The sequence below is a fragment of the Scyliorhinus torazame genome, chromosome 24 (assembly GCF_047496885.1).
Source record: "Scyliorhinus torazame isolate Kashiwa2021f chromosome 24, sScyTor2.1, whole genome shotgun sequence".
Taxonomy (NCBI): domain Eukaryota; kingdom Metazoa; phylum Chordata; class Chondrichthyes; order Carcharhiniformes; family Scyliorhinidae; genus Scyliorhinus; species Scyliorhinus torazame.
In genome coordinates, this window is record NC_092730.1 from 56,254,931 (window position 1) to 56,279,028 (window position 24,098).

General features: G+C 45.5%; 8 non-coding genes across 8 annotated transcripts; 1 reads left to right on the forward strand and 7 right to left on the reverse strand.

The window, feature by feature from the left end:
- Positions 1-765: 765 nt before the first annotated feature.
- trnal-cag (transfer RNA leucine (anticodon CAG)) lies at positions 766-848 on the reverse strand. Its single transcript has one exon. It is a non-coding gene; the product is annotated as a tRNA-Leu (tRNA).
- A 580-nt stretch (positions 849-1,428) lies between these two features.
- trnam-cau (transfer RNA methionine (anticodon CAU)) lies at positions 1,429-1,500 on the reverse strand. Its single transcript has one exon. It is a non-coding gene; the product is annotated as a tRNA-Met (tRNA).
- A 1,090-nt stretch (positions 1,501-2,590) lies between these two features.
- On the reverse strand, positions 2,591-2,673 carry trnal-caa (transfer RNA leucine (anticodon CAA)). The gene has a single exon. It is a non-coding gene; the product is annotated as a tRNA-Leu (tRNA).
- Positions 2,674-6,212: 3,539 nt separating this feature from the next.
- Positions 6,213-6,295, reverse strand: trnal-cag (transfer RNA leucine (anticodon CAG)). Its single transcript has one exon. It is a non-coding gene; the product is annotated as a tRNA-Leu (tRNA).
- A 580-nt stretch (positions 6,296-6,875) lies between these two features.
- Positions 6,876-6,947, reverse strand: trnam-cau (transfer RNA methionine (anticodon CAU)). Its single transcript has one exon. It is a non-coding gene; the product is annotated as a tRNA-Met (tRNA).
- A 1,090-nt stretch (positions 6,948-8,037) lies between these two features.
- Positions 8,038-8,120, reverse strand: trnal-cag (transfer RNA leucine (anticodon CAG)). Its single transcript has one exon. It is a non-coding gene; the product is annotated as a tRNA-Leu (tRNA).
- Positions 8,121-8,699: 579 nt separating this feature from the next.
- trnam-cau (transfer RNA methionine (anticodon CAU)) lies at positions 8,700-8,771 on the reverse strand. Its single transcript has one exon. It is a non-coding gene; the product is annotated as a tRNA-Met (tRNA).
- Positions 8,772-17,031: 8,260 nt separating this feature from the next.
- Positions 17,032-17,104, forward strand: trnak-cuu (transfer RNA lysine (anticodon CUU)). Its single transcript has one exon. It is a non-coding gene; the product is annotated as a tRNA-Lys (tRNA).
- Positions 17,105-24,098: the final 6,994 nt, after the last annotated feature.

Here is a 24,098-nt window from a genome sequence, read left to right on the forward strand (position 1 = left end):
GGTTTAAGGAGCAGAGTGCGCAGCGGAAGCGTGCTGGGTCATTAGCCCGAGGTCGAGGAATCGAGGGTAATCTCTGCTATTTACATTCTCCCTCACACCAAAAGTAAACATAACACACGTTCCTGTTTGCTTTGCAGAAAATAGCTATCAGAAACTTTCTTGCAGTCTCATCCCGGCATTAGTCCCAAGAATGAAAGAGACAGCATGACACATTACAACATTGTAAAGCTCACACATAGGGAACCACAGAGAAAATGCTTTAAAGTCTCAGCAGATCTGACAGCATCTGGAGGGAGAGAAATGAGCTGACGTTTCGTGTCCAGGTGACCCTTAGTCAAAGCTGCTCGGGAAACGTTATCCAGTCGTACCCCACAGAGGGGAAATATAGATATATAACGATATCCAGTAATAACTCACAGGGGGCCAATAAGGAAATAAAGCTTTATCGAGCAATGAATCACAATAGAAGCCGAGTCCCCAACTTCCCCTCTTGGACGGATGTGAACAATCCAACCTGCCAGACTATTTACAAGAGAAGACGAATTTTACCCTTCTCTTGGGATCAATATAAATTCCTCAACCAGACTCACCGAAGCAGATTTTCGAGTCATGAGCTGGGTTTTTCCCGGTGGGGTCTTGCTGTGCGTATTTAAGCGGGAATCTCATGTACTGAGACCAACGCTTTTCCATTGAAAGGGAGGTATTGGATCTTCCTGAGGTTGAAAATCTTGCTGGAGGAATTTAACCTCGTGGAGTAAAAGGCAATATCAGGAGTGGGATTCGAACCCACGCCTCCAGAAGAGACTGCGACCTGAACGCAGCGCCTTAGACCGCTCGGCCATCCTGATGCGTTGACGCAAAAACTAAGATCCGTGCACAAATCGACTTAAAGTCTGTCTTCATCTTCATTACATCTCAAACAAGACATGCTTTCCCTACTTTTGAACCCCAGCCAGAGTCCTGTATCTGAGTGCCATCCTTGTCCAAACCACTGGTGGTTAAGGAGCTTCTCATTGCTGTATTGATCAGTTTCCTCTAATCAGCAAGGTCCGATATACCGCTCTATCTGTTCCTCAGACGAAGGTTTTGAAAGTCTAAGATCTGAGGACGTGAAGTATCTAATTGGAGAGTTGCATTCTGGCGACTGCAATCTCTCCCCACAGCTGCTTCCGGTGCTGCTCTCACAGACAAGTAGCCGAAGAACCCCTCCACTGTCCAATCAGGTAAACGTTCATCCAGTAGAGGCGGCAGAAGAGTGTTCTGGGAGAAGTCAACTTAGTCACCTCGACTGTACTGTGGCTAGCTGAAGAACAGGTGTCAAAGAGTGGATAAGACTGAAAGCAAAACTTTGGTACCAATAAAGAAAAAGGCAGATGTGCTGCTGACATATAGCAACCTTTTTCCGTTTGGTGTGATTGAGAGTACGAATAGCAGAGGATGGCTTCGATCCATCGACCTCTGGGTTATGGGCCCAGCACGCTTCCGCTGCGCCACTCTGCTCGGTGCTCATTTTTTTTGTGCTCGGACTTGAGGCAAAGTTTGAGGAAGTCTGTAACAGCGTGATCAATGTTCCCAGAGAGATGAAACTGCTGCCCCGGGCTTCATTTTATAAAGGTGATTCCAGTCACTCCCCACTTTCCCATCAGAACAACGTCACAGAAGAAATCACATCACCTTCCACAGAACAACCATTCCGCACGAATGTTAATTATCTGAACTGTGCTGACCAGTATCTGTGTGCTCAAACGTCTGTTCTTGTTGAAAGAAAAAAATGAGGAAGTGAATAATTGTGTGGTTACTGCAGGGCAGTAATGTTGTAGCTCCTGGTTTAAGGAGCAGAGTACGCAGCGGAAGCGTGCAGGGCTATTAGCCCGAGGTCGAGGAATCGAGGGTCTTCTCTGCTATTTGCATTCTCCCTCACAACAAAAGTAAACATAACACACGTTCCTGTTTTCTTTGCAGCAAATAGCTATCAGAAACTTTCTTGCAGTCTCATCCCGGCATTCGTCCCAAGAATGAAAGAGACAGCATGACACATTACAACATTGTAAAGCTCACACATAGGGAACCACAGAGAAAATGCTTTAAAGTCTCAGCAGATCTGACAGCATCTGGAGGGAGAGAAATGAGCTGACGTTTCGTGTCCAGGTGACCCTTAGTCAAAGCTGCTCGGGAAACGTTATCAAATCGTACCCCACAGAGGGGCAATATAGATATATAACGGTATCCAGTAATAACTCACAGGGGGCCAATAAGGAAATAAAGCTTTATCGAGCAATGAATCACAATAGAAACCGAGTCCCCAACTTCCCCTCTTGGACGGATGTGAACAATCCAACCTGCCAGACAATTTACAAGAGAAGACGAATTTTAACCTTCTCTTGGGATCAATATGAATTCCTCAACCAGACTCACCGAAGCAGATTGTCGAGTCATGAGCTGGGCTTTTGCCGGTGAGGTCTTGCTGTGCGTATTGAAGCGGGAATCTCATGTACTGAGACCAACGCTTTTCCATTGAAAGGGAGGTATTAGATCTTCCTGAGGTTGAAAATCGTGCTGGAGAAATTTAACCTCGTGGAGTAAAAGGCAGTATCACGAGTGGGATTCGAACCCACGCCTTCAGAAGAGACTGCGACTTGAACGCAGCGCCTTAGACCGCTCGGCCATCCTGATGCGTTGACGCAAAAACTAAGATCCGTGCACAAATCGACTTAAAGTCTGTCTTCATCTTTATTACATTTCAAACAAGACATGCTTTCCCTACTTTTGAATCCCAGCCAGAGTCCTGTATCTGAGTGCCATCCTTGTCCAAACCGCTGGTGGTTAAGGAGCTTCTCATTGCTGCATTGATCCGTTTCCTCTAATCAGCAAGGTCCGATATACCGCTCTATCTGTTCCTCAGACGAAGGTTTTGAAAGTCTAAGATCTGAGGGCGTGAAGTATCTAATTGGAGAGTTGCATTCTGGCGACTGCAATCTCTCTCCACAGCTGCTTCCGGTGCTGCTCTCACAGACAAGTAGCCGAAGAACCCCTCCACTGTCCAATCAGGTAAACGTTCATCTAGTAGAGGCGGCAGAAGTGTGTTCTGGGAGAAGTCAACTTAGTCACCTCGACTGTACTGTGGCTAGCTGAAGAACAGGTGTCAAAGAGTGGATAAGACTGAAAGCAAAACTTTGGTACCAATAAAGAAAAAGGCAGATGTGCTGCCGACAAATAGCAACTAGTTTCCGTTTGGTGTGATTGAGAGTACGAATAGCAGAAGATGGTTTCAATCCATCAACCTCTGGGTTATAGGCCCAGCACGCTTCCGCTGCGCCACTCTGCTCGGTGCTCCTTTTTTTTGTGGTCGGACTTGAGGCAAAGTTTGAGGAAGTCTGTAACAGCGTGATCAATGTTCCCAGAGAGATGAAACTGCTGCCCCGAACTTCATTTTATAAAGGTGATTCCAGTCACTCCCCACTTTCCCATCAGAACAACGTCACAGAAGAAATCACATCACCTTCCACAGAACAACCATTCCGCACGAAAGTCAATTATCTGAACTGTGCTGACCAGTATCAGTGTGCTCAAACGTCTGTTCTTGTTGAAAGAAAAAAATGAGGAAGTGAATAATTGTGTGGTTACCGTAGGGCAGTAATGTTGTAGCTCCTGGTTTAAGGAGCAGAGTACGCAGCGGAAGCGTGCAGGGCTCTTAGCCCGAGGTCGAGGAATCGAGGGTATTCTCTGCTATTTGCATTCTCCCTCACAACAAAAGTAAACATAACACACGTTCCTGTTTTCTTTGCAGCAAATAGCTATCAGAAACTTTCTTGCAGTCTCATCCCGGCATTCGTCCCAAGAATGAAAGAGACAGCATGACACATTACAACATTGTAAAGCTCACACATAGGGAACCACAGAGAAAATGCTTTAAAGTCTCAGCAGATCTGACAGCATCTGGAGGGAGAGAAATGAGCTGACGTTTCGTGTCCAGGTGACCCTTAGTCAAAGCTGCTCGGTAAACGTTATCCAATCGTACCCCACAGAGGGGCAATATAGATATATAACGGTATCCAGTAATAATTCACAGGGGGCCAATAAGGAAATAAAGCTTTATCGAGCAATGAATCACAATGGAAACCGAGTCCCCAACTTCCCCTCTTGGACGGATGTGAACAATCCAACCTGCCAGACTATTTACAAGAGAAGACGAATTTTACCCTTCTCTTGCGATCAATATTAATTCCTCAACCAGAGTAACTGAAGCAGATTATCGAGTCATGAACTGGGCTTCTGCCGGTGGGGTCTTGCTGTGCATATTTAAGCTGGAATCTCATGTCCTGAGACCAACGCTTTTCCATTGAAAGGGAGGTATTGGACCTTCCTGAGGTTGAACATCTTGCTGGAGAAATTTAACCTCGTGGAGTAAAAGGCAATATCAGGAGTGGGATTCGAACCCACGCCTCCAGAAGAGACCGCTCGGGTACCCTGATGCGTTGAAACCGAAGCTAAGATCCGTGCACAAATCGACTTAAAGTCTGCCTTCATCTTTATTTCATTTCAAACAAGATATGCTTTCCCTACTTTTGAACCACAGCCAGTGTCCTGTATCTGAGTGCCATTCTTGTCCAAACCGCTGATGGTTAAGGAGCTTCTCATTGCTGCATTGTTCAGTTTGCTCTAATCAACAAGGTCCGATATCCACTCTACCTGTTCCTCAGTCGAAGGTATTGAAAGTCTAAGATCTGAGGACGTGAAGAATCCAATTGGAGAGTTGCATTCTGGCAACTGCAATATGTCTCCACAGCTGCTTCCGGTGCTGCTTTCACAGACAAGTAGCCGAAGAACCCCTTCAGTGTCCAATCAGGTGAACGTTCATCCAGTCGAGGCGGCAGAAGAGTGTTCTGGGAGAAATCAACTTAGTCACCTCGACTGTACTGTGGTTAGCTGAAGACCAGGTGTGAAAGAGCGGATCAGACTGAAAGCAAAACTTTGATACTAATAAAGAAAAAGGCCCATGTGCTGCTGACAAACAGCAACTTGTTTCCGTTTGCTGTGAGTGAGAATACGAATAGCAGAGAATGATTTCGATCGATCGACCTCTGGGTTATGGGCACAGAACACTCCCGCTATGCTGCGCGGATCGTGGCTCATTCTTTCCGTGGTCGGTATTGAGGCAAAGTTTGAAGAAATCTCTAACAGTGTGATCAATATTCCCAGAGAGGCGAATCCACCGCCCCGAACTTCATTCTATGAAGATGATTCCAGTCACTCCACACTTTCCCATCAGAACAACGTCACAGAAGAAATCACATCACCTTCACAGAACAACCATTCCGCACGAAAGTAAAGTATCTGAACTATGCTAACCAGAATCAGTGAGCTCAAACGTGTGTTCTTGTTGAAAGAAAAAAATAAGGAAGTGAATAGTTGTGTGGTTACTGCAGGGCAGTAATGTTGTAGCTCCTGGTTTAAGGAGCAGAGTGCGCAGCGGAAGCGTGCTGGGTCATTAGCCCGAGGTCGAGGAATCGAGGGTAATCTCTGCTATTTACATTCTCCCTCACACCAAAAGTAAACATAACACACGTTCCTGTTTGCTTTGCAGAAAATAGCTATCAGAAACTTTCTTGCAGTCTCATCCCGGCATTAGTCCCAAGAATGAAAGAGACAGCATGACACATTACAACATTGTAAAGCTCACACATAGGGAACCACAGAGAAAATGCTTTAAAGTCTCAGCAGATCTGACAGCATCTGGAGGGAGAGAAATGAGCTGACGTTTCGTGTCCAGGTGACCCTTAGTCAAAGCTGCTCGGGAAACGTTATCCAGTCGTACCCCACAGAGGGGAAATATAGATATATAACGATATCCAGTAATAACTCACAGGGGGCCAATAAGGAAATAAAGCTTTATCGAGCAATGAATCACAATAGAAGCCGAGTCCCCAACTTCCCCTCTTGGACGGATGTGAACAATCCAACCTGCCAGACTATTTACAAGAGAAGACGAATTTTACCCTTCTCTTGGGATCAATATAAATTCCTCAACCAGACTCACCGAAGCAGATTTTCGAGTCATGAGCTGGGTTTTTCCCGGTGGGGTCTTGCTGTGCGTATTTAAGCGGGAATCTCATGTACTGAGACCAACGCTTTTCCATTGAAAGGGAGGTATTGGATCTTCCTGAGGTTGAAAATCTTGCTGGAGGAATTTAACCTCGTGGAGTAAAAGGCAATATCAGGAGTGGGATTCGAACCCACGCCTCCAGAAGAGACTGCGACCTGAACGCAGCGCCTTAGACCGCTCGGCCATCCTGATGCGTTGACGCAAAAACTAAGATCCGTGCACAAATCGACTTAAAGTCTGTCTTCATCTTCATTACATCTCAAACAAGACATGCTTTCCCTACTTTTGAACCCCAGCCAGAGTCCTGTATCTGAGTGCCATCCTTGTCCAAACCACTGGTGGTTAAGGAGCTTCTCATTGCTGTATTGATCAGTTTCCCCTAATCAGCAAGGTCCGATATACCGCTCTTTCTGTTCCTCAGACGAAGGTTTTGAAAGTCTAAGATCTGAGGACGTGAAGTATCTAATTGGAGAGTTGCATTCTGGCGACTTCAATCTCTCCCCACAGCTGCTTCCGGTGCTGCTCTCACAGACAAGTAGCCGAAGAACCCCTCCACTGTCCAATCAGGTAAACGTTCATCCAGTAGAGGCGGCAGAAGAGTGTTCTGGGAGAAGTCAACTTAGTCACCTCGACTGTACTGTGGCTAGCTGAAGAACAGGTGTCAAAGAGTGGATAAGACTGAAAGCAAAACTTTGGTACCAATAAAGAAAAAGGCAGATGTGCTGCTGACATATAGCAACCTTTATCCGTTTGGTGTGATTGAGAGTACGAATAGCAGAGGATGGTTTCGATCCATCGACCTCTGGGTTATGGGCCCAGCACGCTTCCGCTGCGCCACTCTGCTCGGTGCTCATTTTTTTTGTGCTCGGACTTGAGGCAAAGTTTGAGGAAGTCTGTAACAGCGTGATCAATGTTCCCAGAGAGATGAAACTGCTGCCCCGGGCTTCATTTTATAAAGGTGATTCCAGTCACTCCCCACTTTCCCATCAGAACAACGTCAAAGAAGAAATCACATCACCTTCCACAGAACAACCATCCCGCACGAATGTTAATTATCTGAACTGTGCTGACCAGTATCTGTGTGCTCAAACGTCTGTTCTTGTTGAAAGAAAAAAATGAGGAAGTGAATAATTGTGTGGTTACTGCAGGGCAGTAATGTTGTAGCTCCTGGTTTAAGGAGCAGAGTACGCAGCGGAAGCGTGCAGGGCTATTAGCCCGAGGTCGAGGAATCGAGGGTCTTCTCGGCTATTTGCATTCTCCCTCACAACAAAAGTAAACATAACACACGTTCCTGTTTTCTTTGCAGCAAATAGCTATCAGAAACTTTCTTGCAGTCTCATCCCGGCATTCGTCCCAAGAATGAAAGAGACAGCATGACACATTACAACATTGTAAAGCTCACACATAGGGAACCACAGAGAAAATGCTTTAAAGTCTCAGCAGATCTGACAGCATCTGGAGGGAGAGAAATGAGCTGACGTTTCGTGTCCAGGTGACCCTTAGTCAAAGCTGGTCGGGAAACGTTATCCAATCGTACCCCACAGAGGGGCAATATAGATATATAACGGTATCCAGTAATAACTCACAGGGGGCCAATAAGGAAATAAAGCTTTATCGAGCAATGAATCACAATAGAAACCGAGTCCCCAACTTCCCCTCTTGGACGGATGTGAACAATCCAACCTGCCAGACAATTTACAAGAGAAGACGAATTTTAACCTTCTCTTGGGATCAATATGAATTCCTCAACCAGACTCACCGAAGCAGATTGTCGAGTCATGAGCTGGGCTTTTGCCGGTGAGGTCTTGCTGTGCGTATTTAAGCGGGAATCTCATGTACTGAGACCAACGCTTTTCCATTGAAAGGGAGGGATTGGATCTTCCTGAGGTTGAAAATCGTGCTGGAGAAATTTAACCTCGTGGAGTAAAAGGCAATATCAGGAGTGGGATTCGAACCCACGCCTCCAGAAGAGACCGCGACCTGAACGCAGCGCCTTAGACCGCTCGGCCATCCTGATGCGTTGACGCAAAAACTAAGATCCGTGCACAAATCGACTTAAAGTCTTTCTTCATCTTTATTACATTTCAAACAAGACATGCTTTCCCTACTTTTGAACCCCAGCCAGAGTCCTGTATCTGAGTGCCATCATTGTCCAAACCGCTGGTGGTTAAGGAGCTTCTCATTGCTGCATTGATCAGTTTCCTCTAATCAGCAAGGTCCGATATACCGCTCTACCTGTTCCTCAGACGAAGGTTTTGAAAGTCTAAGATCTGAGGGCGTGAAGTATCTAATTGGAGTGTTGCATTCTGGCGACTGCAATCTCTCTCCACAGCTGCTTCCGGTGCTGCTCTCACAGACAAGTAGCCGAAGAACCCCTCCAGTGTCCAATCAGGTGAACGTTCATCCAGTTGAGGCGGCAGAAGAGTGTTCTGGGAGAAGTCAACTTAATCACCTCGACTGTACTGTGGCTAGCTGAAGAACAGGTGTCAAAGAGTGGATAAGACTGAAAGCAAAACTTTGGTACCAATAAAGAAAAAGGCAGATGTGCTGCTGACAAATAGCAACTTTTTCCGTTTGGTGTGATTGAGAGCACGAATAGCAGAGGATGGTTTCGATCCATCGACCTCTGGGTTATGGGCCCAGCACGCTCCCGCTGCGCCACTTTGCTCGGTGCTCTTTTTTTTTTTGTGGTCGGACTTGAGGCAAAGTTTGAGGAAGTCTGTAACAGCGTGATCAATGTTCCCAGAGAGATGAAACTGCTGCCCCGAACTTCATTTTATAAAGGTGATTCCAGTCACTCCCCACTTTCCCATCAGAACAACGTCACAGAAGAAATCACATCACCTTCCACAGAACAACCATTCCGCACGAAAGTTAATTATCTGAACTGTGCTGACCAGTATCAGTGTGCTCAAACGTCTGTTCTTGTTGAAAGAAAAATTGAGGAAGTGAATAATTGTGTGGTTACCGCAGGGCAGTAATGTTGTAGCTCCTGGTTTAAGGAGCAGAGTGCGCAGCGGAAGCGTGCAGGGCTATTAGCCCTAGGTCGAGGAATCGAGGGTATTCTCGGCTATTTGTATTCTCCCTCACAACAAAAGTAAACATAACACGCGTTCCTGTTTGCTTTGCAGAAAATAGCTATCAGAAACTTTCTTGCAGTCTCATCCCGACATTAGTCCCAAGAATGAAAGAGACAGCATGACAAATTACAACATTGTAAAGCTCACACATAGGGAACCACAGAGAAAATGCTTTAAAGTCTCAGCAGATCTGACAGCATCTGGAGGGAGAGAAATGAGCTGACGTTTCGTGTCCAGGTGACCCTTAGTCAAAGCTGCTCGGGAAACGTTATCCAGTCGTACCCCACAGAGGGGCAATATAGATATATAACGGTATCCAGTAATAACTCACAGGGGGCCAATAAGGAAATAAAGCTTTATCGAGCAATGAATCACAATAGAAACCGAGTCCCCAACTTCCCCTCTTGGACGGATGTGAACAATCCAACCTGCCAGACTATTTACAAGAGAAGACGAATTTTACCCTTCTCTTGGGATCAATATGAATTCCTCAACCAGACTCACCGAAGCAGATTGTCGAGTCATGAGCTGGGCTTTTGCCCGTGGGGTCTTGCTGTGCGTATTTAAGCGGGAATCTCGTGTACTGAGACCAACGCTTTTCCATTGAAAGGGAGGTATTGGATCTTCCTGAGGTTGAAAATCTTGCTGGAGAAATTTAACCTCGTGGAGTAAAAGACAATATCAGGAGTGGGATTCGAACGCACGCCTCCAGAAGAGACTGCGACCTGAACGCGGCGCCTTAGACCGCTCGGCCATCCTGACGCGTTGACGCAAAAACTAAGATCCGTGCACAAATCGTCTTAAAGTCTGTCTTCATCTTTATTACATTTCAAACAAGACATGCTTTCCCTACTTTTGAACCCGAGCCAGAGTCCTGTATCTGAGTGCCATCCTTGTCCAAACCGCTGGTGGTTAAGGAGCTTCTCATTGCTGCATTGATCAGTTTCATCTAATCAGCAAGGTCCGATATGCCGCTCTACCTGTTCCTCAGACGAAGGTTTTGAAAGTCTAAGATCTGAGGGCGTGAAGTATCTAATTGGAGAGTTGCATTCTGGCGACTGCAATCTCTCTCCACAGCTGCTTCTGCTGCTGCTCTCACAGACAAGGAGGCGAAGAACCCCTCCAGTGTCCAATCAGGTGAACGTTTATCCAGTCGAGGCGGCAGAAGAGTGTTCTGGGAGAAGTCAACTTAATCACCTCGACTGTACTGTGGCTAGCTGAAGAACAGGTGTCAAAGAGTGGATAAGACTGAAAGCAAAACTTTGGTACCAATAAAGAAAAAGGCAGATGTGCTGCTGACAAATAGCAACTTTTATCCGTTTGGTGCGATTGAGAGTACGAATAGCAGAGGGTGGTTTCAATCCATCGACCTCTGAGTTATGGGCACAGCACGCTTCCGCTGCGCCACTCTGCTCGGTGCTCTTTATTTTTGTGGTCGGACTTGAGGCAAAGTTTGAGGAAGTCTGTAACAGCGTGATCAATGTTCCCAGAGAGATGAATCTGCCGCCCCGAACTTCATTTTATAAAGGTGATTCCAGTCACTCCCCACTTTCCCATCAGAACAACGTCACAGAAGAAATCACATCACCTTCCACAGAACAACCATTCCGCACGAAAGTAAATTATCTGAACTGTGCTGACCAGAATCAGTGTGCTCAAACGTGTGTTCTTGTTGAAAGAAAAAAATGAGGAAGTGAATAATTGTGTGGTTACCGCAGGGCAGTAATGTTGTAGCTCCTGGTTTAAGGAGGAGAGTGCGCAGCGGAAGTGCTGGGCCATTAGACCGAGATCGAGGAATCGAGGGTATTCTCTGCTATTTACATTCTCCCTCACGCCAAAAGTAAACATAACACACGTTCCTGTTTGCTTTGCAGCAAATACCTATCAGAAAATTTCTTGCAGTCTCATATCGACATTAGTCCCAAGAATGAAAGAGACAGCATGACACATTACAACATTGTAAAGCTCACACAGAGGGAATCACAGAGAAAATGCTTTAAAGTCTCAACAGATCTGACAGCATCTGGAGTGAGAGAAATGAGCTAAGGTTTCGAGTCCAGGTGACCCTTAGTCAAAGCTGCACAGGAAACGTTATCCAGTAGTACCCCACAGAGGGGCAATATAGATATAGAACGATATCCAGTAATAACTCACAGGGGGCCAATAGGGAAATAAAGCTTTATCGAGCAATGAATCACAATAGAAACCGAGTTCCCAACTGCCCCTCTTGGAGGGATGTGAACAATCCAACCTGCCAGACTATTTACAAGAGAAGACGAATTTTACCCTTCTCTTGGGATCACTATTAATTCCTCAACCAGAGTCACTGAAGCAGATTATCGAGTCATGAACTGGGCTTCTGCCGGTGGGGTCTTGCTGTGCATATTTAAGCTGGAATCTCATGTCCTGAGACCAATGCTTTTCCATTGAAAAGGAGGTATTGGATCTTCCTGTTATAAAGAAGAAGGCATGTGTGCTGCTGACAAATAGCGCCTTGTTTCCGTTTGGTGTGAGTGAGAATATAAATAGGCTTGGAACTTGCTGGCGAGGCCGTCGCCGGTGATGATGACGTGGCGTGGACTCGCTGAACCAGGTTCAGGAGCTCGAGCATCGAGCAGGGACGCTCTATCAGGCCCGACGATTTCAAACCACAGCGTTGCCGTGTCGCCTTGTTGGATACCCCTAGTTGACAGGAACCACTGGCAGCTATGGCATTGCCATTGTAGTCAAGGAACTGGCAGGCCGGTGGAAGAATGCTTGGTCTGGCGCGCATGGTGTTGAGGCCGGATTTTGAGATGAGGTTCGCTGATGCGCCGGTGTGAAGTTTGAATCGGATGCAAGCCTTGTCTCATTTCATTTCATTTCGTTTTCATTTCATTAATTGTGTGGACAGCACACCACTCGTCGATCCACACTGAGGATCGAGAGGCGTTTCTCGTTGTGGTGGAAGGCAGCGCATGTGTAGTTATGATGCCCACCCGGTATGGGGACCTAACGCACTCAGCATCAGGGTCTGTTGGGCTGTCGGGATCGGAATCTGGCATGCCTTGTTGTATTGAGCGGACACTTCTGCGCCGCAGCTGGGATCGCTGGCTGCTGAGCGGTGGAGCAGATCTGCAAAGGGCTGCATAGTGGCCAAGCTTGCCACACTGTAGACACCGGCGTCCTTTTGCCGGACATTTCCGCTTTAAGTGGGTGGAGCCACAATTCGGAGATGTCATGACGCCGACGGCAGGGCATTTCGTGCGCCATCGTGCATGCGCAGTGCGATCGGTCGACGTACGCACCTGTGCAGTCATGTTTTCGGCCTCGTCGTCCACTCGGTCATGACGCACATGCGCAGGGACCCGGGAAAAGCGCACAAAGCGACCACTCTCCTCGATGCTCAGGCCGTGCATTTGAACAATGGCCTGCACCCGTTCCACCTCATGGGAGGCCAGTTTTGCAGTTTCTGCCGCCCTGATGTGGGAGTAACGATTCTTAGCATGCTCATGGATAACGCATGTCTCGATAGCAACTGAGAGGGTCAACTGTTTGACTTTCAGGAGCTGCTGCCGAAGGGAGTCGGAGTGGACACCGAAAACGATCTGATCCCGGATCATGGAATCTGCCGTCGAGTCATAGTTACATGACTGCGCTAGGATGCGGAGATGGGTCACGCAGGACTGAAAAGTTTCATTCTTACCCTGAAGCCTCTAATGGAAAAAGTACCATTCAAAGCTCTCATTCACCTCAGTGTCGCAGTGGCTGTCAAACATCAGCAGGACTGTTTCAATTTTGTTTTGTCTTCGCCGGCAGCGAATGTAAGGGAGTTGTAGATGTGGATGGCGTGGTCCCCCACGGTGGAGAGAAATAATGTGATCTTCCTGGCATCCGATGCTGCTTCGAGGTCCGGGGCCTCGATCTGCAGGAGGAACTTTTGCTTGAAGATTTTCCAATTGGCGCCAAGGTTGCCGGAGATGCGGAGCTGCGGAGGAGGCTGGTGTTTTCCATTTCACCGGATGGCTGCTTCCTGGTCAATGCTGATTCACTCGAGATAGGTCCGTCAAGATCAGTATCACTCTGGTACCATGATGTGTTAGGCAGGTAGGCTCAATGTGGACTGCACTCGATGCAGGGAAGCTAAAAACAGACGTCGAACACTGGAGAAAATCCAACACTGTTTTATTCAACGATAGAACTGATACACATATTCAGCTGTGGGTCGACACTATACTGAACTGACTGGAGACCTTGTAGTAGCCTGATCAGACTTACTAGCTACCGCATGGTGTTTGCACTTGCTAGCTCGTGGACTCTGACTGTCTCCGTGGCAGGGTCCAGAGAGAGCGGGAAACCTAGTGCCCTCTGGCTTTATAGTGGTACTGTCCTGTTTGGTGATTGGCTGCACTGTGTTGTGCTTACTGGTCATCCTGTGTGTCCATCACTGACTGTCTGCATCTCATTATATACATGAGTGGATATTATGACAGACTCCAAATCCAATGGTCTTTTTCCACGGATATTCTATCCCTTCTCACAGACAGACTGGGAGACCCGCCATCGCATGAAAGCAATAACTTCCTGGAGTGATTCCAGGTTGGGTTTATATCGCATAAATTGTCAATGAATGTCTTGTTAAACGTAGTTCAGTTAGCGGAGTGGCTGTGGCTTGGTACTTGCAGTCAAATGGGGTTCCTCCGCACAGATTCGAAACCTACTCACACTGTAGGCAGCACGGTAGCACAGTGGCTATCACAGTTGTTTCACAGCTCCAGGGAGCTGTCTGTGCAGTGTCTGCGTAGGTTTCCTCCGGGTGCCTCCGGTATCTTTCGGAAGTTCGGTGCAGACTCAAGAGGCCGAATGTCCTGCAGGGATTCTCTGGATAACAAATTAGAATCGTCAGAACTCCGACATTGACGGGATGTTTAAGGCGTCTGACTGATCATCATCATGATGCGATCAAATGTTTGTATCTTTCAGTCTTTCCGCGGTGTTTTATTTACAATGTGTAGAAACATGTGAAACATGGTGTTGAAGTGTTTCCCATCAGTCCATTCAGAACAATCCTTCAGCTGATATGATGGAAATGTAATTTGCTGACAGAAACAACATTCCCAACACTTCACATCTGGCTGCACATCTGGACCAATGCACACAGACGACCTTCTTCCGTTAGTTATTGTGCACATTAAATATCCATGAGGTGGTTTGGTGAAGTCAGGTCATATGGCGAGTTGGCCGAGGGGTGATGGCGATGCGCTGCTAATCCATTGTGCTTTCCATCTGCGGGTCTGAATCCATTCTCGTCGATGATCCATTTCCTGCGTCTCCGCGTTGGGCCACTTATTGAGGGTGACCTGATGATTCATTCAGTGTCTCAGGAACTAGGATGGAGTTTAGATTCGGAGTTCAACAGGCCTGAGGAGTGAATCTTCTTGCACCAATCTCTATACCGATATTCCGAATCCTCTGTCTGATAATCGATTTAAATCACGACACCAGCTTTGGGCAGGAGTTGGCACCATGAAAACTTGCGGCTTCAGAAACTCCAAAACAGACGCCAGCTTCATCTGGGGCACTGCTGGCAGATTTTGTCTTTCCAGAACCGGCCGCCCAGCCGTGAAATCAACTTCATCAGATGACCTCATTACACTGTAAGACGGAGGAGCAGAAGTATGCCATTCGGCCAATCGTGTCTGCTCCACCATTCAAAGAGATTATGACTGATCTGATATAATCCTCAAACCCACTTTCCCGCCACATCCCCATAATCCTTGTTTTCTTTACTGATTAAATCTTGAACATATTAACTGACCCATCCTCGACAATCGTATTCGCTTAGAAACGATATTTCCACAGATACACTATCTCCTTAGAGAAGAAATTACTCATAATTTCTGGCTTAATTGGGCGGTCCCTTCCCCTGAGATTAATCCCTCAGGTTCCAGACTCTCCCACATGAAGAATCAAACTCTCAGCATCCCCCCTGTCAACCCCCCTGAAAAGCTATTAAATCAGTGATTTTGAATGCTAGGAATTATTCCCTGTCCCAAAGATTAGGTCAGGCCTCTGGATTCCCAATCCAGTGACATAATCTTTCATCCCTCTGAACAACAGTTGATTCGGCTCATTATTAAACATCTTGGGCCAGTGGGCCGATGAATGGCAGATGGAGTTTAATTTGGATAAATGTGAGGTGATGCATTTTGGTAGGTCAAATCAGTGATTGACCTACTCAGTTACTAGTAGGGAGTTGGGGAGAAATACAGAACCAACAGATCGAGGAGAACAGGTTCACACATCCTTGAAGGTGGTGTCGCAAGTGGAAAGGGTGGGGAAGAAGGCATTCAGCATGCTAGGTTTTAAGGTCAAAATATTGAATACAAGAGTTGTGATGTCTTGTTCAAGTTGTACAATACATGCTGGTAAGACCACAAGGGAAATACTGTGTTCAATTCTGGTCACCCTATTTCCGGAAGGATATTGTTGAACTAGAAAGTGATTTACAAGGATGCTACCAGGACTTGATGGTGTGAGTGAAAAGTAGAGGCAGGATAGGCTGGGACTTTTTTTTCCTGGAGCGTAGGAGGCTTATGGGTGATGTCATAGAGGTCTATTAAATAATGAAGAGCATAAATAAGGTAATGAGGAGCATCTGGAACGGGCTGCCAGAGACAGGGGCAAAGGCAGTTATCATTTTGTCTTTTAAAAATCAGTTAGACAGTTACATGGGCAGGGTGGGTGTAGATGGATATGGGCCAAATGCGGGCAAGTGGGACTAGCTTAGCGATAGAAACTGGGCGGCATTGACAAGCTGGGACGAAGGGCTGTTTCCATGCTGCCAACATCCAATACTCTTTGACTCTGTCTGTCTTCCTGATGATATTAGAATTTCCTCCACAGAATTGTATTGAACCGATTGATACATAATATTTTATTCTATATTTTATCCAAGTCAAACAGATTCATCAGGGGATAAATAAAATACTAAGATGAAAGCGAATTGAATGAACAATGTTCCAAAAAATTATATTCCAAAAAGAGCCCTGCAACGTTTGGATGGAAAGGTGAAACTTTGAGCGGAGGAAGGAAAACTCGGCTGACAGCAAGTTGCACCGGATTTCTATATCAAACGATCGCGGTGGGACTCGAGCCTCCAATCTTCTGAAAGCTTCATTAGGTTCACAGAAATCAGACGCCTTAGCCATTAAGCCACGCGACCACCGCATGGGACATACGGGCTGATGTTTATCGCATGTGAATAAATACTGTGATTCTCTCTGTTTCCCTAGAAACCAGTACAATGCAGAAGGAGGCCATTCGGCCCATCGACTCTGCATGACCCTCCAATCCTGCACCCCACTCATGCTTTAATTTGGATCTAGACTGGGAAGTTCTGTGCTGTTCCATGTAAAGCAAAAATGAACTTCGAGGATATTTCCAATGCAACTGTTTTTCTTACGCAAACAATTGAATTCGTGAAATTGTGCGTTTCGGGAGCTGGGATTTTCGAGTCTCTCAAGGCTTCTCTCCAAATCCAATGGTCATTTTAAGGTAGATTCAACCGCTCCTCACATAAACACCGGGGCACCGTTCATCGCAGGAATGCAAGAACTTCCTGGAGTGATTCCAGGCCGGTTTTATAATGTTTTGTATGTTTTATAATGTTTAATGAATGACCTATTGAACACAGCTGCGATGATCGAGTGGTTAAGGTGTTGGACTTTCCCCAGTAGGTTCGAGCCATGCTCCCAACGACTGTGACTGAAGAATTAATCGATTTTTAGCAACCGGTTTGACACAAAGTTCGTTGCTTAGCAAATTCTAATCTCCTCAGGAAGAGGGTTAATGGTAATTTGGACATCAGCCCGGCTAGTTCAGTCGGTGGAGCATGGGACTCTTAATCCCAGGGTCGTGGGTTCCAGACCCACGTTGGGCGCTTCCATATTGTAATCTGAGAGTGTTGAGCTGATCGGACTGATTTGATAACAGGAACACAAGGATATGTTCCTGAACTGGGACTCCAGAGGCCTGAACTGATCTTTCGTGACAAAATTTACTTAATCTGGAATTGAAATTTCGTCTCAGTAATGGCGCAGAAAGGTTCTGCTTCAGACGGATCATATTTCCACAACTGGGAACACATTTACACAACAGGGAATGATCTGACACAATCACAGTGAAGATCTGTCACCGGCACAGTCACGGTTCCAAGAGAGAGAACAGTTACACAGCAGAGAGCTCAGTTACACAGCAGACAGCAGAGAGCACCGTTACACAGCAGGAAAAACATTTAATTGCCTATCTTTGTGGAACAGAAAATCCCTTTTTCCTAAATAACCAGTTTTTCCATTTCAGTACCTTGCTGGTTTGCTCGGCACCTTTTCTGTGTGTCATTGTGTGTGTGTCCTGATAGTCTCTTCCTGCTTTACTGTGTGTCTTTCTCTGTCTGTTACAGCCGTGCTGATGTTCCGTGTTATTGTCCAGCCAAGGTGAGCTTCACAACACGTGGTTCTCGTTTAAGAGTAAAATAGTTATGTGGCTGCCGCAGAACAGCAATTGCGAACACAGTGGGTCTAAAAAGCAGAGTGGCGCAGCGCAGCGTGTTGGGCCCATAACCCAGAGGTCGATGGATCGAAACCATCCTCTGCTATTTATATTCTCAGTCACCCCAAAATTAAACATGACTCTATCACCCTGCGGCACATCCGCCTTTTATTTTCAGTAGATTAGTATCAAAGTGTTGCATCCAGTGTGAACGGGACATTTTCCCCAGGAATGAAGCAGACAGCATTACATCACTGTGAAGCTCAAAGTAACAAAATAGGGAAGCTCTTCAATTGACTCTCTCTGAGGAAAACAGACAACATCTGCTGTGGTGTGTGAGTATTATTGGTGCCAATATCACATCTCCACTGACTGGAATGAGTTATGTTTGATTAACACAGTCATGTCATTTGGTAAAGATCAAACCGGGAGTTTTTTTAGTGTTTTCAAATCCTTTAACAGCGAGAAGGGGAAAAGTTTATATAATAACTTCCAGGAATACCCCACAGAGGGGCAATAAGCATATATAACAATATCCAATAATAAACTACTATAGAAACCGAGATCACACTTTCGCCACTCGGACGGACGTGAACAATCCAACCAGACTATTTAGAACAAGCGAAGATTCCTGCCTCCAGCTACCTCATTTTCTCCAGCTCTCTTCCTCAGCTCGAAACACACGAAATCACGCAAACGCCTCCGATCAAATTATTATTGCGATGGCCGGGAATCGCACCCGGATCAACTGCTTGGAAGGCAGCGATGCTCACCAGTATCCCCCCATCACATACCGCCGAAGGTTGAGTCCTTTTGATGCTTTGCATTAGTTTGATAAATTGTTTCGTAAACGATGTCTTACTATGTTTATGTTATTTCACTCCAATTTGAAATGCTCCTGAAAGAAAGTGTCCGTGTCGCACTGCTCCCTGTCAGCCAGGAGATGGCACCAGTCCACAATAAATGTATTTATTTCTGATGTTCTGTGTGTCATTACATAGGACTCTTGCTCTGGCCTGAGACCTTACCTATTCCTTGTGGCCTGATGCTGCCGTTTGCACCCTGGTTAAGTAATCATAGAATGCCTCCAGTGCAGAAGTAGACCATTCAGCCCATCCAATCTGCACCGACGCACGGAAAGATCACCCCAACACGGCCCAATCATCTCCGAACCGTTTGGATACATCAGGTGTCAGTCTCCTCTGGAGACCAGGGTTCAATCCCACTCCTGACATTGACATTGATTCTCAGCTGCGATAAAATGCCAGATGTCCCGGGTTCAAAAATCCGGGCGAGCCCGGATGGTGTCACTGACTGAAATCGGGAGGAGGTTTGATCTCCCGGGAAGTTATTGCAGCGAATATATCAGTGCAGAACACGTGTAAGAAACGGACAGGGTATTTAAAGGTCGTTTGATCATGGTGTGGGATTCTGAATTTCTCCTCAAGTAAAAGCAGACGCACGCTTTTGAATCCGCGCAGCTGGCTGAATACAATGGTTATTTGTACCTGATAAGCCTTTGATTTGATCAATGCGCTTTCGGGGTGAGGTGGCCGAGTGGTTAAGGGGACGGTCTGCTAATCCATTGTGCTCTGCATGCGTGGGTTCGAAACCCATCATTGTCGATTTTCCATCCTGCTTTCTCCCAGTGGGACTCATTTTTCCAAAGTTTCTGCAATCACCGATGTGACAATCCAGTCCAAGTTGTGAGGCCGGATTGCATCGAGTTAGAACATAGAACATAGAACGGTACAGGCCCTTCGGCCCACGATGTTGCACCGAAACGAAAGCCATCTAACCTACACTATGCCATTATCATCCATATGTTTATTCAATAAACATTTAAATGCCCTCAATGTTGGCGAATTCACTACTGTTGCAGGTAGGGCATTCCACGGCCTCACTACTCTTTGCGTAAAGAACCTACCTCTGAACTCTGTCCGATATCTATTACCCCTCAGTTTAAAGCTATGTCCCCTCGTGCAAGCCATTTCCATCCGCGGGAGAAGGCTCTCACTGTCCACCCTATCTAACCCCCTGATCATTTTGTATGCCTCTATTAAGTATCCTCTTCTCTCCAACGAAAACAACATCAAGTCCATTAGCCTTTCCTCATAATATTTTCCCTCCATAGCCAAATATTCCGCATTCCTGTTATTCCTGCCAAAGTGAATCACCTCACACTTCTCTACATTAAACTCCATTTGCCACCTTTCAGCCCAGCTCTGCAGCTTATCTATATCCCTCTGTAACCTGCTACATCCTTCCACACTATCGACAACACCACCGACTTTAGTATCGTCTGCAAATTTACTCACCCACCCTTCTGCGCCTTCCTCTAGGTCATTGATAAAAATGACAAACAGCAACGGCCCAAGAACAGATCCTTGTGGTACTCCACTTGTAACTGAACTCCATTCTGAACATTTCCCATCAACCACCACCCTCTGTCTTCTTTCAGCTAGCCAATTTCTGATCCACATCTCTAAATCACCCTCAATCCCCAGCCTCCGTATTTTCTGCAATAGCCTACCGTGGGGAACCTTATCAAACGCTTTGCTGAAATCCATATACACCAACATCAACTGCTCTACCCTCGTCTACCTGTTCAGTCACCTTCTCAAAGAACTCAATAAGGTTTGTGAGGCATGACCTACCCTTCACAAAGCCATGCTGACTATCCCTGATCATATTATTCCTATCTAGATGATTATAAATCTTGTCTCTTATAATCCCCTCCAAGACTTTACCCACTACAGACGTGAGGCTCACCGGTCTATAGTTGCCGGGGTTGTCTCTGCTCCCCTTTTTGAACAAAGGGACCACATTTGCTGCCCTCCAGTCCTCTGGCACTATTCCTGTAGCAAATGCTGGAATGGGTATTAAGGGCGCTGGTTACATCACTGCTAGAGTTTTCCATATCACTTGACATGTGCGACATGATTGACAAAATTTAACTACATCTTTATGTAGTCCAGGCCAATAAAAATGTTTCTGGATTTTAGCTTGAGTTTTCCCTTTTCCCAAATGACCTCCCACTGGTACCTCATGTGCAACTCGCAACACCTCTTTTGTATACCCGACCGGCAATACTACTTGATGAACTTCTGCCCACTTTTCTTCCGCCTGCATATGTACACGTCTCCATTTTCTCATTAGGACATCATTTTTACGGGAATAACACTCTGGTATACTCTCAGATTCCTCTTCCGTTTATGCTTTCTGATATATCCGTTTCATTTCTACATCTTTCCGTTGTAACTCCGCCAATTTTCCTGAACTAAAAATATCCGCCTCATCCTCCACCTGTTCTTGTTCTTTTTCAACCATCTGATCAAATATCGTTTCGGATAATTGCACTTCAACTTCATCTTCACTCTTTGATTTCTCATCTTGTCTTAGCCTGTGACTTTGCGACCTTGTTACTACACAATCCGGAAAAATCCCAGGATCTTCGTCCTTCAACACTTCAGTTGTCTGATTTTCCACTGGTTTATCAACCACGGTAGGCATCACTCCCATCTGCGATGCAGCTATACATTACCCAAGATAAACTGTATTCCTGGACAAGATAGTTTATCTATTACTCCGACTAGCACTTCCCTTCATTGGACTTTCCAACCTTACCTTATATAATGGAACACTACTCCTCTCACACTGAATTCCACATATCACCACCTTTTCTGGCAACATTCTTCCCAAACTACATAATTCCTCATCTCTTACAATTAAAGATTGACTAGCTACTGTATCTCTTAAAATTGTGACTTATTTACCTGCTCCTCCTGATACACAGGAGTAAACTTTACCCAGACAACTAAATTATTTAAATACATCTGGCACCTTCTTAACAATTACTTCCTTAACAGGCTGTACAATTGTTTGCACCTCCTTCACTTCCCTTGGGCTTTCCTTTACCACTCTAACAAACCCCACCGTCTTATCCTGTTTTACCACATCAACCTTCTCAGTGCTTTTCTTCAACCATCAACACTGTGACTTTACATGGCCTAGTTTATCACAGTGAAAACATTTGAAACTTTTCAGTTCTTTTCCAACTTCCTGGATGTCTTTTTTAATCTGAGGTACTCTCTCTTTAGTGTCTGCCATCAGATCACCTTTACCTTTACCACTTGAGTATTTCTCATGTCCCCAGTTTCTATCCCTCACCGGCTGAAACTGATGTCGGAAACCAATCTTTGATTTATGAACAAATTCATAATCATCTGCCGTTTCCGCTGCTAATCTCGCAGTTTTAACCCCCTGTTCTTCCACATGAGTTCTCACTACATCAGGAATTGAATTTTTAAACTCCTTCAAACGTATTATTTCTCTGAGAGCTTCATACGTTTGATCTATTTTCAAAGCCCTTATACACCTATCAAAATTACTCTGTTTCAGCCTTTCAAACTCCATGTATGTTTGACCAAATTCTGTCCTTAAATTTCTAAACATTTGTCTGGAAGCTTCCGGCACTCGCTCATATGCACTCAAGATGGGTTTCTTCATCTCCTCATACGTTCCAGATACCTCCTCCGGGAGTGATGCAAACACTTCACTCGCTCTACCTACCAGCTTTGTTTGAATCAGTAACACCCACATGTCCTGTGGCCATTTCATTTGTTTCGCTACCTTCGCAAATGAAATGAAAAAGGCTTCCACTTCCTTCTCGTCAACGGTTGGTAATGCTTGGACATATTTAAATAGATTCCCACCAAGCCTTCGACTATGACGCTCTTTCTCACTATCCTCATCGCTATCATCCAACTGTACGTTTCCCTTCACATCTGCCAATTTTTACAGATTGTCAAGTTTCATGGCCATTTTCTGAAGTTCAAACTCCCTATCTTTATCTTTTTCCCTGATCTGTATTTCCCTTTCCTTTTCTTTTTGTTCTGCTAGGGCTATTCTTGCTTTTCTTCTTTCTTCTCGCTCCCTTTCTTTTTCCTTTCACTCTCTTTCTCTTCCTTTTTCCTCTCTCTCACTCTCGTATTCAAGCCGCTTTAATTCGTTCTCATGTTCCATTTGTTTCATTAGCAACTGAATTTTTGCCATTTCCAATGAGTCAAACTCTATCTCAGGCAACTTTAAATGCTTAACCACCGTCATAACTACCTCATCTTTTCGCATTTTGTCAGGTAATGTTAACTGCAATGTTCTTGCCAAATCTAACAGTCTGCTTTTCGTTCCTGTCCGTAAAGTAGTACGTGTGACATTCTCCACATCCAAAAACTTCTGGGCCTCTGAAAGAGCCATGGTTCACAACACTCTCCCCACTTAAACTAAAATACCACAGCGGAAAAGCAACAATCCTTCACTGTCTTTAAGTTCACAAAAGCCAATCCAATAGATAGACTTTTATCCCGGATGAGCCCCCAATTGTTATGGGCGAGGCGTTTTCAGAACCCCAAGATGTATCATGAAGTTCAACCAATCTCTCCCTTCAATGGATTTGTTGCTTTTCTTAGCATCTTAGCACATGGCTTTTTCCCTAGGTGTGGGATTACAATTATGGACACGTGGGTTTTTAAACACAAAAAACTGTTTATCCCATGAACTCAACTTAACATCTTAAATAAACATTGGATCTCTTAACACCCCTTACTTCAAAGATCACTCAGAAAATATTGCAATGGTAAATAATTCCTTAAAATGTGCCTTCAAACTTCCAAGCGACTTAACACCTTTAAACAGAATCACATCAGGCTAAAGGCTTTCCAATTATGAATTTAAATCTCCCAAATAATCCAGAGATCGTCCTTTATGTCAGAGGCCCAGATCCCTGCAAACACAGACGCTCCCAAGCTCTTTTCAAACTTGCAGCTCTCTGGAAACACACAGACACACACAAGCTGCTTTTAAACTGAAACTAAAAACCTACAAAATGGCTGACCTAAAGCCCAGCTCCAACCACTCTCTGACATCACTGTTTTCTTCAATGTACATTGCTTAAATGTCCATGTCTTGAAGGTAAAGTCACATAACAGTACACTATGAAACCATGTGATTTATCTACCTTCTGTATCTGATTCGTCATTGTATGCGATAAGACTTACCACAGTGGTATCATCCACAAACTGAAAGATTGAGTTGGAGGTAAATCCTGCCACACAGGATTTCCCTCCATATTCAGCGGGTCCGTTCATGACAAGACTGAAGAACGATCACTCGTCTATCCAATCAGTGAGGTTTGCCTCACTGTGAGACAAGATTAACAGAGAGAAAACCAGACGAATTAGTTTCAGATCACACGGCTATAATAGAACTGAATCATGAAAACCCCGCCTTCTCACAATTCCCGTTCCAGCCTCCCGGAACAGGCGCCGGAATGTGGCGAGTCGGGCTTTTCACAGTAACTTCATTGAAGCCGACTTGTGACAATAAGC